General features: G+C 44.9%; 1 protein-coding gene across 2 annotated transcripts in view; it reads right to left on the reverse strand.

Moving 5' to 3' along the window:
• KAZN (kazrin, periplakin interacting protein) overlaps positions 1 to 13,710 on the reverse strand; it is a 1,019,918-nt gene that overhangs the window by 760,806 nt on the left and 245,402 nt on the right. The gene's annotated exons all lie outside the window — the stretch shown is intronic.

Here is a 13,710-nt window from a genome sequence, read left to right on the forward strand (position 1 = left end):
TAGCCATATGCTAAATACTGGCCAGTTACATGTAGGTGTAAGTGATGGATACCCAGGCATCCAAGCCCCCCACACACAGCCTCTTTCCCATCTACTACTGAAGGCAGAGCAGGCAGCCATGAGGCCAAAGGCACCTGGGACCCTGAATGACCTTGGGGAAGGCCATGCACTATTTGAGATTTGTTTTGGACTTTACGTTGACAAGAAATCAGCTTTTATGGGCTAAGTCTCTGAGATTTCAGGGTTCATGTGTTAGAGCAGCTAGCATTCTCTACCACATTTCCCTCCTCTGTGTTCTTGTGGGTCTTCAGAAGGCTGTTAAAACTGAGCTCCAATATTATGTTTTCCCACTAAATCTCATCCATCATTTGAGTGCATGTGAGCTGTGCCGGCTGAAAAATGCCATAAATTTGCTACTTTCTGTGTCTTTGCAAAAGTAAGTCCACGCCTTGTCAATTCTGTAATTACGGAATTCTACGTGTATAAATAAAACTCCTATTTGTATGTCAGAAGATGAGAGCCATTTTTTACATCTGTTTGTCAGTTTTCAATAATTCTAAGACCATGTGACGAAATATAACACTTGGTCTTTTTTTCATTTACAGCAATAGAGTATAGAGTATGTCAGAGAAAAGGGAAGAGATTAAATGAAATATAAATTTCTCTTTCTCCTCGTGGAAAAAGAGAAAAATTCTTTACATCTTGCTCCATTTTTAACATGCCATATTTAACCTCCGTTTTATTTACTATTAGAAAGTAAAGACTTTAGCAGTTTAAAAGCCATGTAATTGGACCATCCTCCTTTGAAAATTTCTCCTGGGGCTGGCTCCGTGGCCGAGTGGTTATGTTCATGTGCTCCGCTGCAGCGGCCCAGGGTTCAGATCCTGGGCGCGGACATGGCACTGCTCGTCAGGTGACGTTGAGGTGGCATCCCACATCCCACAAGTAGAAGGACCTGCAACTAAGATATACAACTATGTATGGCGCTGGGTGGGGGGGGGGGGGGGGGTTGGGAAATAAAGCAGGAAAAAAAAAGATTGGCAACAGTTGTTAGCTCAGGTGCCAATCCTTAAACAAAAAGAAAAAGGAAGATTGGCAAAAGTTATTAGCCAGGTGCCAATCTTTAAAAAAAAAAAAAGAAAGAAAAAAGGAAATTTCTCCTGCTCTAACCCTTTTCCTACTCCATGATTTCTTCTTCAGAGGACAGGTGTGACAAATGAATCTATGGCTTGCATAGATCAGAAGTGTTCTACTTGTTTGTGAGGAGAAAGAATAACAGCAAAGAAGCAGTTTCCTGTGATTGTTTGGAAAATAATGAGGAAACCAAAGTGGGATAGGAAAAAAAGCTCAAGTTTAATAAAACACGCAAATATTTCAAAAGGAGGATTTTCAAGGAATGACTCATCTGGTCTTACCTATACTATTTCACTCAAAACCTTTCTCCTCTTCAAAAGCAACAACCCACAAAATAAATGGGCAAAGCTCCTTTCCTTGGTTTTCTATTAAAAGTTTAATTTGCAACACACCCAAATATGGGTTCTATTCCACTCTCTGGAGAAAATTGATGGACCCTTTGTCGTGGAAGGAGTGCAGGTTGGTGGTTAAGGAGAGGCCATTAATTTCCCTCCGTGACAGGAGGCAGACCACAGCAGCAGCTGCACCCACGCTTGCTCCTGTTACTATGAACATTTGGGACACTAAAATAAATTGATTGTACCAAAGGATTCTTTCACTTTCCCCACCACATCATCTTAATGGGGCATTCATACCACTTGGAGCTGCATTTACTGCTGAAATGGAATGATGGCTTCTAAAATTACTTTAGCACATATTGAATTGTACCTAAGTTTATTGGGTTATAGGACAACATGTTGGTTTTAGTGAAGGCCATCTTTCCAGAAGGCCTCCGAGTCAATTGTCCCTTCATCAAATCCAGGGATGTGAATCTCTGCCCCAGCTCGAAATCTCCATCTCTCTGTTTGAAATACTTTCATTTCTTAAACTCCCAAACATGTTCTTGTGTCCAAAACTAAGACCGAAGAATGTTACAGATCTCAGAAGGGAGCAATTAATACAAATAAAACTCAAAAGAGTGAGACAGACAACTTCAGGGTAACACGATGTAGCCTTCAGTCCTAAGTACACACTCAGAGGAGAAATATCTTACCACATAGTTTGATTGTATGCTGAAGCTATTCTCTGTTATCTACTTCTAATTAATTATCGACCCCTACACAGCGCAGGCACTGGACACGTCCTCCTGTGCTCCGTTCTCCCAGGAAGATTTGTTTAAGGCATTACAGAAGTCAATTCATTTTTTACTATCAATCTGGCTTTTAAGACATCAGAATAATTCCTTATATTTGCACAGTACCTAATTTTGTAAAATACTTCCCTTTCTATGATCATGATTTTTATCTTCACGTGATCATTGCAAACTCCAGATGGGGGAACATGGAAACATCTAGCTGGCACAGTGACTAGCATGCATCGTGTGCCCTTTATAATATTAGCTGCCTTCATCTTTACGCTCTTGAGGATGCTAACTAAAATGGTGGTTTCCCCATCTTTGCCGACATAAACACCGACCCTGGAGATTAATGGGTGTTTCAGAAAGTCACCTAGCAAGTTCGTAGTTGGCCTGGACCTGGAGCTTGTTTTCTGCACCCGCTCCCTGCGCTGGCCCCAAGTGCCTGGGGTGTCTGGGAGCTCTGAAACCGCAAGGGAGAAGCTGTCCTTCTGAACAAGCTTGTTCACCCAGAACTCCCTGCACCAGGCGAGATCAGGTCCGAAATGCAGCTTCAGCAAGTCACACGTTTAGAACGCCTCCCTGAAAACCTCGGGGAAGGACTGATGGAAACCGACGGCTGTTCCCAAGAAGCCCAGCTGTAGCAGAAGGCATCGTGGGCCCTGTGGTTTGGACCGAGCTACAGAGAAGCCAGGGACACGGCGCGTGGGTTAAATGTAGGAGCTCCCGAATCCAGTGCCTCCAGCACTTACTATACGTTGTTGTCTTGGGCAGATCGCTAACATCCTGCTTCCTCTTGTTCAACCACAATAGGGGAAAATTTTAATACTTATCTCCTTGGGTTGGTAAGAGCACGAGATAAATAAAAGTGCTTGGACCAGAGCCCGGCGTTAGGAAACACTTCGCATTTGTGAAAAGAAAATAATTAAATAAAGTAAGAGAGGAACAATGACCAGGGCAGGGATCTCACTTGGCTGTCTTAGCCCGAGTGAGTTGGTGTAAAGGGAGTTAACGATGGGATAAACTGATGCTGGGGCTTTGTCGTTGAAGCCCCTACACAAAGGCCACTTTCAGGAAAGGGCCAGGCCAGCCTGGGATGGTGGTAGGGGAGAGTGGCCTGACCTGCGGGACAGCTGCCAGGCTCTGCCAGCCACTCCAGGGAAACCAGGGCCCAATGCCAACCAGCCGTCTTGTCTGAGTCACCGGAACTTCCCAAGGCTCCTGAACTAGAGCTGGGTGCCATCGCCAGCTCACGCAGACTCCTCAGCTGCTGAAATCAGCCGATAAGCACTCCCTTGAGAGAAAGAAAGAGAGACAGGGAGATGGAGTTGGAGAGAGGCTGAGGAAGGAGGACGGAGGGGAGAGAGAAAAGACCAGAGCTGTACCTAAATAAATAAAATAAAATAAAAAATGACTCAAAGGGAAGGTCTATTTACAGGCACTGGAGCTGAGAATGTATCATCAGTCAAGATGCAAAGCCAGATCTCTAAAACCATCTTTGCTCATCGTTCATTATCTAACCCAACACCCACCCCTGCCCCCGAGATTGATTGGGCTGGAACAGGCACCAATCAAACGACAGGAGCACAGGTGTGTTTGGGGCACTCTTAAGGAAAGCTTGTGTTTGAGTAACAAGTACTAATGATGCTGCCAGGAGTTCCGTGGTCCCTGGTGGAGCCAGCCAGCTGGGTGCTTAATCTTTGAAAAAAAGTCTCATTAAAAAAAAAAAAAGCAACTCAAGACCTTTGGTGGGTGTTCACTTCCTGCTCAGGTGTGACAAGGAGGATTAGAATATGAATTGATTATCTGAACAGGGTGTGCATTGTTTCACTTGGAAAAATAAATTCAGCAAAACCACATACTGAGTAAAGTGCAAGATGTATGCATGTGAATTATATATAATATATAATATAGATGTGTATGTAAACATCCTTATCATGAAGCATCTCCCATACTGCACATTTTAATGTTTTCTACATTTGCATTTATGTGATCTGAAATATATTACAAAGAACATATATTATATATAACATATATATACCAGGCTCGTTCTGAAGCCTTAGGAGACTAAAGGTAGTTCTATAGAATAGTAAGTATTAGGAGACGCATTTTTTTCTCTCAAACTTCTTTTTATCTTATTCTATATAGGAGAAGAGGTTTCCTCTACTGGTTATGAAAACAATACATGCTCACTGCAGAAATTCAAAAAGACAAAACAAAGAAGAAAATAAAAATCTATTATTTCACTGTTCAGAGATCCCATCTGTGGACGTTTCTGTGTATTTCCTTCTGGGCTTTTTGTTTTTTCCTTTTTATTTACCAATTTATCACGAACATGTTTCCATGTCAGTAAACATAGATCTACCTAATTGTGTTTAATGGTTCCAGAGCATTCCACTCTAGGGGTGTGCCAAAATTCATCTACCCCATCAAATATTATTAGATTTGGATTTGGTTTCCAATTTTTCACTGTTATGAGTGAGAGTTAAGTTTTAAAATAGTACAAAAACAAGACTACATAGGGGCCAGCCTAGTGGCATAGCAGTTAAGTGCACACTTTCCACTTCGGCTGCCTGGGGTTCTCTGGTTCGGATCCTGGGTGTGGACATGGCACCACTTGTCAAGCCATGCTGTGGCAGGCGTCCCACATAAAATGGAGGAAGATGGGCATGGGTGTTAGCTCAGGGCCAGTCTTCCTCAGCTAAAAGAGGAAGCTAATCAAAAACAAAAAGATGAGACTACACAGGACTTGCCCATATCAAAGAAAAGTTAAACAGCATGTTAATCCTACCTGCTTTTGTCTGTGACCTGAATGAAACGGAGCAGCCATACGGGTAACTCCAAGCAGTGGCTTCCTCAAATTTCAGTTGTGCTGTCTCCAACAGGGACAAGTAGAAGGAACATGTCAGGCAGAAAACAGCCTGCAGAATTTATAATCTCTCCCATCCCCAAGCCGGAGAACCATTTGGGGCTCTTGGCTCTCTCCTCACCTGACACAAATGCAGGTGAGAGAGCAGGAGAAGAGGGAAGAAATGCTAAGAACAAAGTTACAAGCCTTAATTTCTAAACGTGCTTTTGCTGCAGCTCTCTTGGTAACATTTTCTCGGAGCTTCCAGTAAGGAAGCCTTTCCTGATACTCACGTAAAATGTCCCTCACTGTAATTGTGGTCAAGTTCTGGTACTGAGTGGTCAGAAGCCTTCCTGCAATGACTGCCACGCACCTGCTCTGCACAGGTGAACAGAAAGACTCACCCTCTCCCCTCGTGGAGCTTATAATAGAGCACAGCAGTAATCAGATAATTCTGTGAGGGCATTGAACCTGTGATAAGTTCTGCAGAGTGGGAGGAACAGCTGATGGTGGGCTACATGAGATCAGGTGATCAGAAAGGCCACTTTGGGGGTGACATTGAAGCTGAGAGCAGAGGACTGAAGCAGCAGCTGTGCAAAGTGGCAGACAGCTCTCCACCTGCAGGAAGGACACGTGCAAAGGCTCCAGGGGGGAGAGTCCCATTCACCTAAATGAAGGCCAGTTTGGCTGGGCAGGATGAGGCAGCAGAGTGGCAGGAGGGTGACCAACTCATCCTACCTTGTCTGGAACTTTCCAGGTTTTAAACCCCAAAGTCCCGCATCCTTGAAACCCTTTGGTCCTGGCCAGACTGAACACTGGTCACCTTTTGGGCGGAGTTTTTAGCACAGACTTAGAAGCCGCGGAGGAAGCGTGTGGCTTCATTCTAAATCCAGTGGGGAGCAATCAGAGCTTCAAGCAGGAGCGGGAAATGATGTTAGTACGAGCACCACCAGCTGCAAAAGGTGAAAAGACAGCACCTCCTCTTCATTCACGTCTCACCCTCTTCCCCCGATCGCCAGCCTGTCACCGCTGTCGCCAAGCCCTCTTTCAAACCCATCCTTTTCTCCAGGCTCCATTATTACGACTCTAGTCCAGAGCCCTACAGGGTATTGATTAAAAGCCAGGGCTCTGGAGCCAGACTACCCAGGTTCACATCCCATCTCTGCCTCCTTCTGGCTGGGTGACCTCCAGGAACCTACTTGATCTCTCTGTGCATCAATTTCTTCATCTGTCAAATGGAGATCCTAGAAGGGTCGTGGTGAAGATTGAATAAGTTGACACGTGTAAAGTGTTTGACTGGTGCTTAGCACTTCACAAGCTCTCAGTAAATGCTAGCCCTTCCTGTTAAGGGTCAGGATGTTCATCTCTTGACAGCACAATTCCAATAGCTCCTTGCCTGCTCCCCTGCTTTCACTAACACCCCCAACCTTCTAGTCTTTTCACCATCTCTTCTCCATCAGCAGCCGGAGACAGCTTTGTAACAAATCAGATTTAGTCACACACACCCCACCCTTCTTCTTTTTTTTTTTTTTTTGAGGAAGATTAGCCCTGAGCTAACTACTGCCAGTCCTCCTCTTTTTTGCTGAGGAAGCCTGGCCCTGAGCTAACATTGTGCCCATCTTCCTCTACTTTATATGTGGGACGCCTACCACAGCATGGTGTGCCAAGCGGTGCCATGTCCACACCCGGGATCTGAACCGGCGAACCTCAGGCCACTGAGAATCGGAACACGCGAACTCAACCGCTGTGCCACCGGGCCAGCCTCCCCGTCCCCCGCTTCTTAAAATCCTTCAGTGACTTCCATTATTCTTGGAATAAAATTCAAACTCTTTCCTTGACCTCAACGACCCTTTGTGACCTGAGCTATACCAGCCTCTCTCTAGTAGTTTTCCATTTTTTCCCTTCTTCTTGATAACTTGAAATGTCGCTGTAATATTTTGATGTACGAGTTGTTGCTACTACTGTTATTATTATTGTCCAACCTGGGCGGACCAGTGGGTCTGTTCAACCTTTGGACACAAGACTTCACTCAGCTCTACGACAACTCCAGCTATCAAGTCTTTGCATGTTGCTCCCCTTCCTTCTCCCTGTCTTTTCTCCTAGTTCTGTAACCTCTAGTCCACGTCTCTTAACTTTTCTTCTAGAACTCCCATTTTTATTCCTTTGTGCTGCACTCTGGGAGAATCTCTCAGCTCGCTCTTCATATTCATTCACTCTTCTGGTCTACTCAGAAAATGAGCTGGTGGTGCTGGGGTTGTTTTTTTAATTTTGTATTTTTTATTTCAAAGATCTCCAGTTGGTTCTTTCTTAAACTCTCTCTTTGATAACTGATGCAAGGACATCATGGCAGGCACTGTCTCTCTCTCTCCCACATCGTCAATCCTCTCTCTACTGGCTCATTCTCCTTAGCAGGATATAATATACCCCATTTAAAAAAACAAAACAAAAAAAACCCCACCACTATCTTGACTCCATATTCTCCTCCAGTTACTGTACTAATTATCCCCTCTTTGGTGAAACTCCTCATAGAAGTCATCTCTACTCCCTATCTCTATGCCTCTCCTCCATTCTCTCTCGGACTCATCCAGCTGGTCTTTTGTCCCCATGCTCCACCAAATTTGCTCTTATCAGCATCACCAATGACCTCCACATTGGTATATCCAATGATCAATTGGAGTCCTCATCCTAGTTCATGCATCAGCAGAATTTCTCACACAGGATCACTTCCTGCCTCTAAAAGTGCTCTCTTCCCCTCACTTGTGGGGCAACACTCTCTTTGGTTCTCCTCCAACTTCACTGGCTGCTCCTTCACAGTCTTTGTGCTGTTCTTCCTCATCTCCCAGCCTCTAAAAGTTGGACTTGCCCAAGACTCCGTCCTGGGACCTCTCCTCTCCTTGTTTACATGAACTCCCTAGATGAACTCAAGATGTCTCAAGACTGTGTATCTCCAATCTGTTCTTTCTCCTAAACTTTGGACTTCCCACTCAACATCTCCACTTGGAGGTCTCCTAGCCTTCTCAAACATATGTCCAAAACCAAACTCTTGATCCCACACTCAAGGATGTTGTCCTTACCCTCCATCCCTCTTTTTCTATAGTCTTCCTTATTCTTGCAGTTGTTCAGGTCTCGTGATCCCTCTCTCTCTATCTCAACTCACAACCAGTACATCAACAAATGTTGTTGGCATTACCTACAAAAGACTTCCAGAAGTTGACCATTTGTCACCACCTTCAAGAGGTAATGCTCCAAGTCACGTTATTTCTTGCCTGGGTTATTGCAACAATCTCTTGATTGGTTACCTAGTTTCCATTTCTCATCCTCTATAGTCGATTCTTTCCACAACAGTACAAATTATTCCTTTTAGAGTGTTCAGTCAAGTCTGATCAGCTCTTTGCCAAAACCCTCCATGGCTTCCTCTGTTGCTCAGGGTAAAAACCAGTCCTTCAAAAACATAAATGATCTGCCCTGCCCGCCCTCTATGGTTCTGATTTATTCTCTAAGACTCTCACCCTTGCTCACCCTATTCCAACCACGCAGCTCCTGCTGTTCCTTGAAGAGCTTAGACATCCTTCTGACTCATGGCCTTGGCACTTGCTGTTCTTTCTGTCTAGAACCTTCTTCCTCTTGGTATCCACTTGGCTCATCTACTCCCTCACTTCTTTGAGGCCTTTTCTGACTATCCTATATAAATAGTTGCCGCTCCCCTTCCCTGCACCTCCTGACCTCTTACCCTGCCTTATTTCTCCCCACAACACACATCACTTGACATATTATATATTTACTTATTTCACTGGATTTTTTTTTTTTTTTGAGAAAGATAAGCCCTGAGCTAACATCTGCCACCAATCCTCCTCTTTTTGCTGAGGAAGACTGGCCCTGAGCTAACATCCATGCCCATCTTCCTCTACTTTCTATGTGGGATGCCTATCACAGCATGGCTTGTCAAGTGGTGCCATGTCTGCATCCAGGATCCAAACTGGCGAACCCCAGGCCACCAAAGCATAACTTGTGCACTTAACTGCTGTGCCACTGGGCTGGCCCCTCACTGGGCTTTTTTTTTGTCTCCCCTAAATAGACTTTGAACTCCATGGGGACCAAGACTTAGCTTTGTCTACTGTTAATTCTTCAGTGCTTCAACTGTGCCTAACACATAGTAGGAACTCACTAAATACTGATGGAATCAATGAATGTATAAACGAAAGACCTCGGTTCTGATTTCTTGGATGCAATACTCTGTTATCTCTTGGAAGATATTAATTATATTTATTTTAAAATCCTGTCCCAATTTCTCTATTAATTATTTTCTCAGATGTAAGTTTTTCAGTTTATTGAGTCTGGAGTTTTATAATTTGTCTCATTTTGTTGGCGGTTTTCAAATGTTTGGTGTTTTTTTCTTATTGTGAGTCATTCTTGTAGTTGAAATCCCTAACAGATAATTCTCTGGTTTTGTTTAGATGGCCCACTCCGGACAAGGCCATTTGTCCCTCCACTGTCTCCTTTCTGGGCTTCCGGGACAGAATCCTAAGAACACTTGGGCACAGACAAGATGCTGTCAGCAATGTGGGGCAAAAATGAGGCGTGGGGGTCCCCAGAGAGGAAAGAGTAGAGGGACAAGTGACATTAAATGATTCTAGTCACTTGGCTTTGGAAAAGTAAACCTGTCCACGTTGATGAAAAAGGAACAGTCTTATCAATGAATTAGAAACATTCCATTAATGAAAAGAAAAATTCAGATGTGCTTATAGGAGAAAATGTTCTTGTTTCTATAGAAAATTTCTATAAGAAACAGTTGACCCTTCCCTGAAGGGCTGACACCCTTGGCCAAAATGCATTTTTCAGCCAACTGTGCCAATAGCTTCATTGTGCTTTCTTGAAATAAAACTATACTTGAATACTCCAACAAAATCCAGAGAGGGGTTGACACGAGAGAAACAAGACTGTCCTGTGGTTGGACTGAGTAGGAAGTCACTTAACAGGGTTGAGATCCTCACCAGACCTCAGTGTTGCTCAGTTCCTCGAGATTTATTCCTCCTGGAAGCACTGCTTGGCGTCCTTTCCCCTCCTCTCAGCTCCTCTGACTCAGGCTTGTTCCTCTCGCCCACCCCAGCACTCCCTGCTTCTCTCTCCTGTGGTGTTCAGCACACTGCTCTGCAGAACCAGAAAGAAAGGGCAGCCTCACTGTCTGGCCCAGGGCACTGAGTAAACCCTTACTGAAAGAATTCATTTTCCCCCGAGCCGTCCCCCCTTCAAAATGCAGATATAATCATGTAAGACAGCCTCCCCAAGGCCTAGTGGGCAAGGATGGTGTGAGGACACAGACAACAATGCAGAAGGGGCAAGCTTGACCGAGGAGTGCTCACTGAGGGACCTGGCCAGCAAGACAGAAGGCTGGTGCCAAAGAAGGGGGTGACAGGCAGGGGACGTGGAAGAGTCCTGGAACAGGGATTTAGTCCACTCCCTAATTCCTCCAAAGGCAGACGATGACAACCAGCTTTGCCACACTGAGCCAGATGCTGGATCCTAGGAGAGACCCAGCTTGTCCTTCTTGAGGGAGCAGCCTGACCCTGTCTGAGGACAACAGCTGCCAGTGAGTTTTGCTAAATCTCTATTTCACTTGTTTATTTGTCCCCACGGTCCTTCTAAAGCACCGAGGTTCGGCTGAAACTGATTAAGAAGCCCTAATGATGATCTGAAATGTCAAGTGCACCTCCGTTCTAATAATATGCATCTGGAATACTTCCCAGATGAGAGGAGACACGGTTCCCTTTGATTTACAGTTGTAAGGATGACAGAGTGGAGGCAGTAATGATGATGAAAAGAAAGGAATAAGCCAGGTGACAACTTCCCTTCGCACAGAGGAACCAACGATAGGGAATCAACAGACTGTGTAGCGATGCTGGCATCAGTGGCATAAACAGGGGTATCACCTACAGCAGTTGCTGAGGAAACACAGCCGTGCTCGGCTCTTCAGGACCTTAACTCATCTTGGATGAAATACAAACCTCCAGGTCCAGCATTCAGGGCTGTAAGTCTTTGGAGAGCAAGGAAACTCACATGTGGGCCTTCAGTGGCAATCATTTTCATTCCGTTAAAGAAATAAAGAAGGAAACAGACTATGTACTACTGAACCACGTTGTGTGTGGTGTCAAAATATCTTGTTCCTTCCTAGTCTGTGATATTCTCAGCAGCAGGAATGTATTAGTCTCCTGGAGCTGCCATAACCAAGTACCACAAACCAGGTGGTTTAAAACAATCGCAATTTACAGTCTCGCAGTTCTGGATGGTAGACGTCCCAGATCAAGGTGGCATCAGGTTTGGTTCCTTTTGAGGGTTCTAAGGGAGAGTCTCTCCCCGGCCTTTCTCCCAGCTCCTCGTAGTGCCAGGTCTTCCTTGGCTTGTAGACACATCACTCCCGGCCTCCATCTTAGATGGCCTTCTCCCTCTGTGTCCTCACATTGTCTCCCCTCTGTGCGTGTCTGTCTCTGTCTTCACATTTCTCCTTATTAATAAGGACACCAGTCGTATTGGATTCGAACCCACTCTAATGACTATGTCCAAATAAGGCTACATTCTGAGTTTCGGGAGGTTGGCTCTCCAACAGATCTTTTCTGGAGGACACAATTCAACCCATAACAAAGGAGCTGGTCCCTTTTGATGAAGCTGGAGAAAACACAAGGTAGGGCATCCGTGTCCAAATTGCATTCTGCACAACGCTGGGCTTTTGTAGAGATGGTTCAAAGGTTCTGCAAACATTGATTCAATTTCATTTAAAAATACATTGAAAACCCATCACACACGCTCCAATGTGATACGGATCATTATAAACACCAGTGCACAGCTTGTGCTTTCAGAATAACAAGGTGTTGTTACTTTTTCCAGGCTGGGGAATAAAACTCCTGTGCCCGCTCCATGTGTCTATTCAAACTTCTTAGTTAGTGGGTTACTCATTTAAAACGATTGTCGCTTTATACTGGTCTTCTTTGAATTCGAGTCCTGTGCTTAATTGGGTAAGTGTATAAGCAGGAAGCTTCCTAGAGTTTAATTACAGGTGTCCAGATGCCTCTGCTCAGGGAGAGCGCTCCCTTGGCTCTGTGGTTAAAGATGTAAGGGGACACACGGCACATGGACAGGATGACATTGAGTAGAAAGGATGGCATTTACATAACGTCTGAGTGCCCTATTAGTCCAGGCGCCTCAGGTTGCCAGTAATAGAAACCCATCTCAATCTAGCTGAAGTGAAAAGGGAACTTTGATGGCTACTCCACAGAGAGTTTCTTCTTTTATTCCTCACTGCGTAATTTTCCAGTGTAATTTTTTCTATGCCTATGTTGGGGGTACCATGCATTGGCCCACTCACACACATGCCACCCTCTCTGGCCAAATTCCCTGAACTACAAAAGATGGAAAGCTAAAACTACATTTCCCAGATTCCCCTGTGGCTTAGGTTCCCAGGTGGCCTAGGTTCTCCCTGGATGAGGTGCAAGTGGACAAGGCAGCCACTGCAAGGGAGGAGACGGGCTCTTTAGGCAAGCTGGAGGCAGAAGCACTTGGTTCTTCAGGATAGCCCTGGAGGAGGTTCCACTGTCTGGTTCTCTGTGTCACGGATGCTGTGCTGTGTGGGGCAGTAGCTGGGCCGTTTCCACTGACAGTCTTGTGGGGCATTTGGCTGGTTTCTGCTGGCTACTGTTATTCCTGGCTATGCAGCCTCCAAATCTAGTTTTCAAACCTCCTGGAGATTCTGTCTACTATCAAAATCTCTAAAAAAATTTTTTTAAAAAGGTCTTTCTACTTAAATTAGTCAGAGTGTATTCTGTTGTCTGCTACTGAGAACTCCAAGATACCAGTATATACACTGATGACTCCCAGGTCTGTCTCTTCAGCCCACAACTCTCTGCAAAGCTGAAGACAGATTTTTGACTGTCTCCCAGACAACCCCACTTAGATGTCCCACAGATGCCTCAATCTTCATAGTCTCCAAATCCAACGCATAATTTCTCACTCCAGGCCTTCTGTTCTGTTTCTTTATCAGATACAACCATTTTCCCAGGTACCCAAACAGAAATCCGAGACTCATCCTGTGCTTGTCTCTCTCTTTCACCCCCACATTTCAATTAGCAACATTTCTGATACTGGCTCAACACAAGGTTGACATAAGGGAAGCCGTATTGCAGACAAGAAACCATATCGTAACTTTGAATGACCTCTGACTAACTAACCCAGTTGGATATGCACCTTCCAGGAGATCTAACTGCTCTGTAGATTTTATGACTCCTGCTTGTGCACGTACCTCCCAGCTGCGCTCAGACAATAACTTTGTTCTTTCAAGTTCCTTAGGAATGTGATGACCCCCCAACAGAGAGTCTATGCTGATAGCCATCATCAATGAAAACGGAAAGATCTGGCGTGACAACTCCCAATCTGTAACACCAGAGGGTCAACATTCCTAACCCTCTCCCCTGTAACCCACTGGCTTATATAACTGCTTCAAGATTCTATGCCCCGCCCCCCCCAAGATGGTTCTTTTTGACATTAGTTAGCCATCTTCCCCTTGCTAACAAGCTGTAATAAAATGCCCTTTCTCTGCCACCATCTTGCCTTTTGACGATGGGCTTTT

Source organism: Equus caballus, chromosome 2 (assembly GCF_041296265.1).
Source record: "Equus caballus isolate H_3958 breed thoroughbred chromosome 2, TB-T2T, whole genome shotgun sequence".
Taxonomy (NCBI): Eukaryota; Metazoa; Chordata; class Mammalia; order Perissodactyla; family Equidae; genus Equus; species Equus caballus.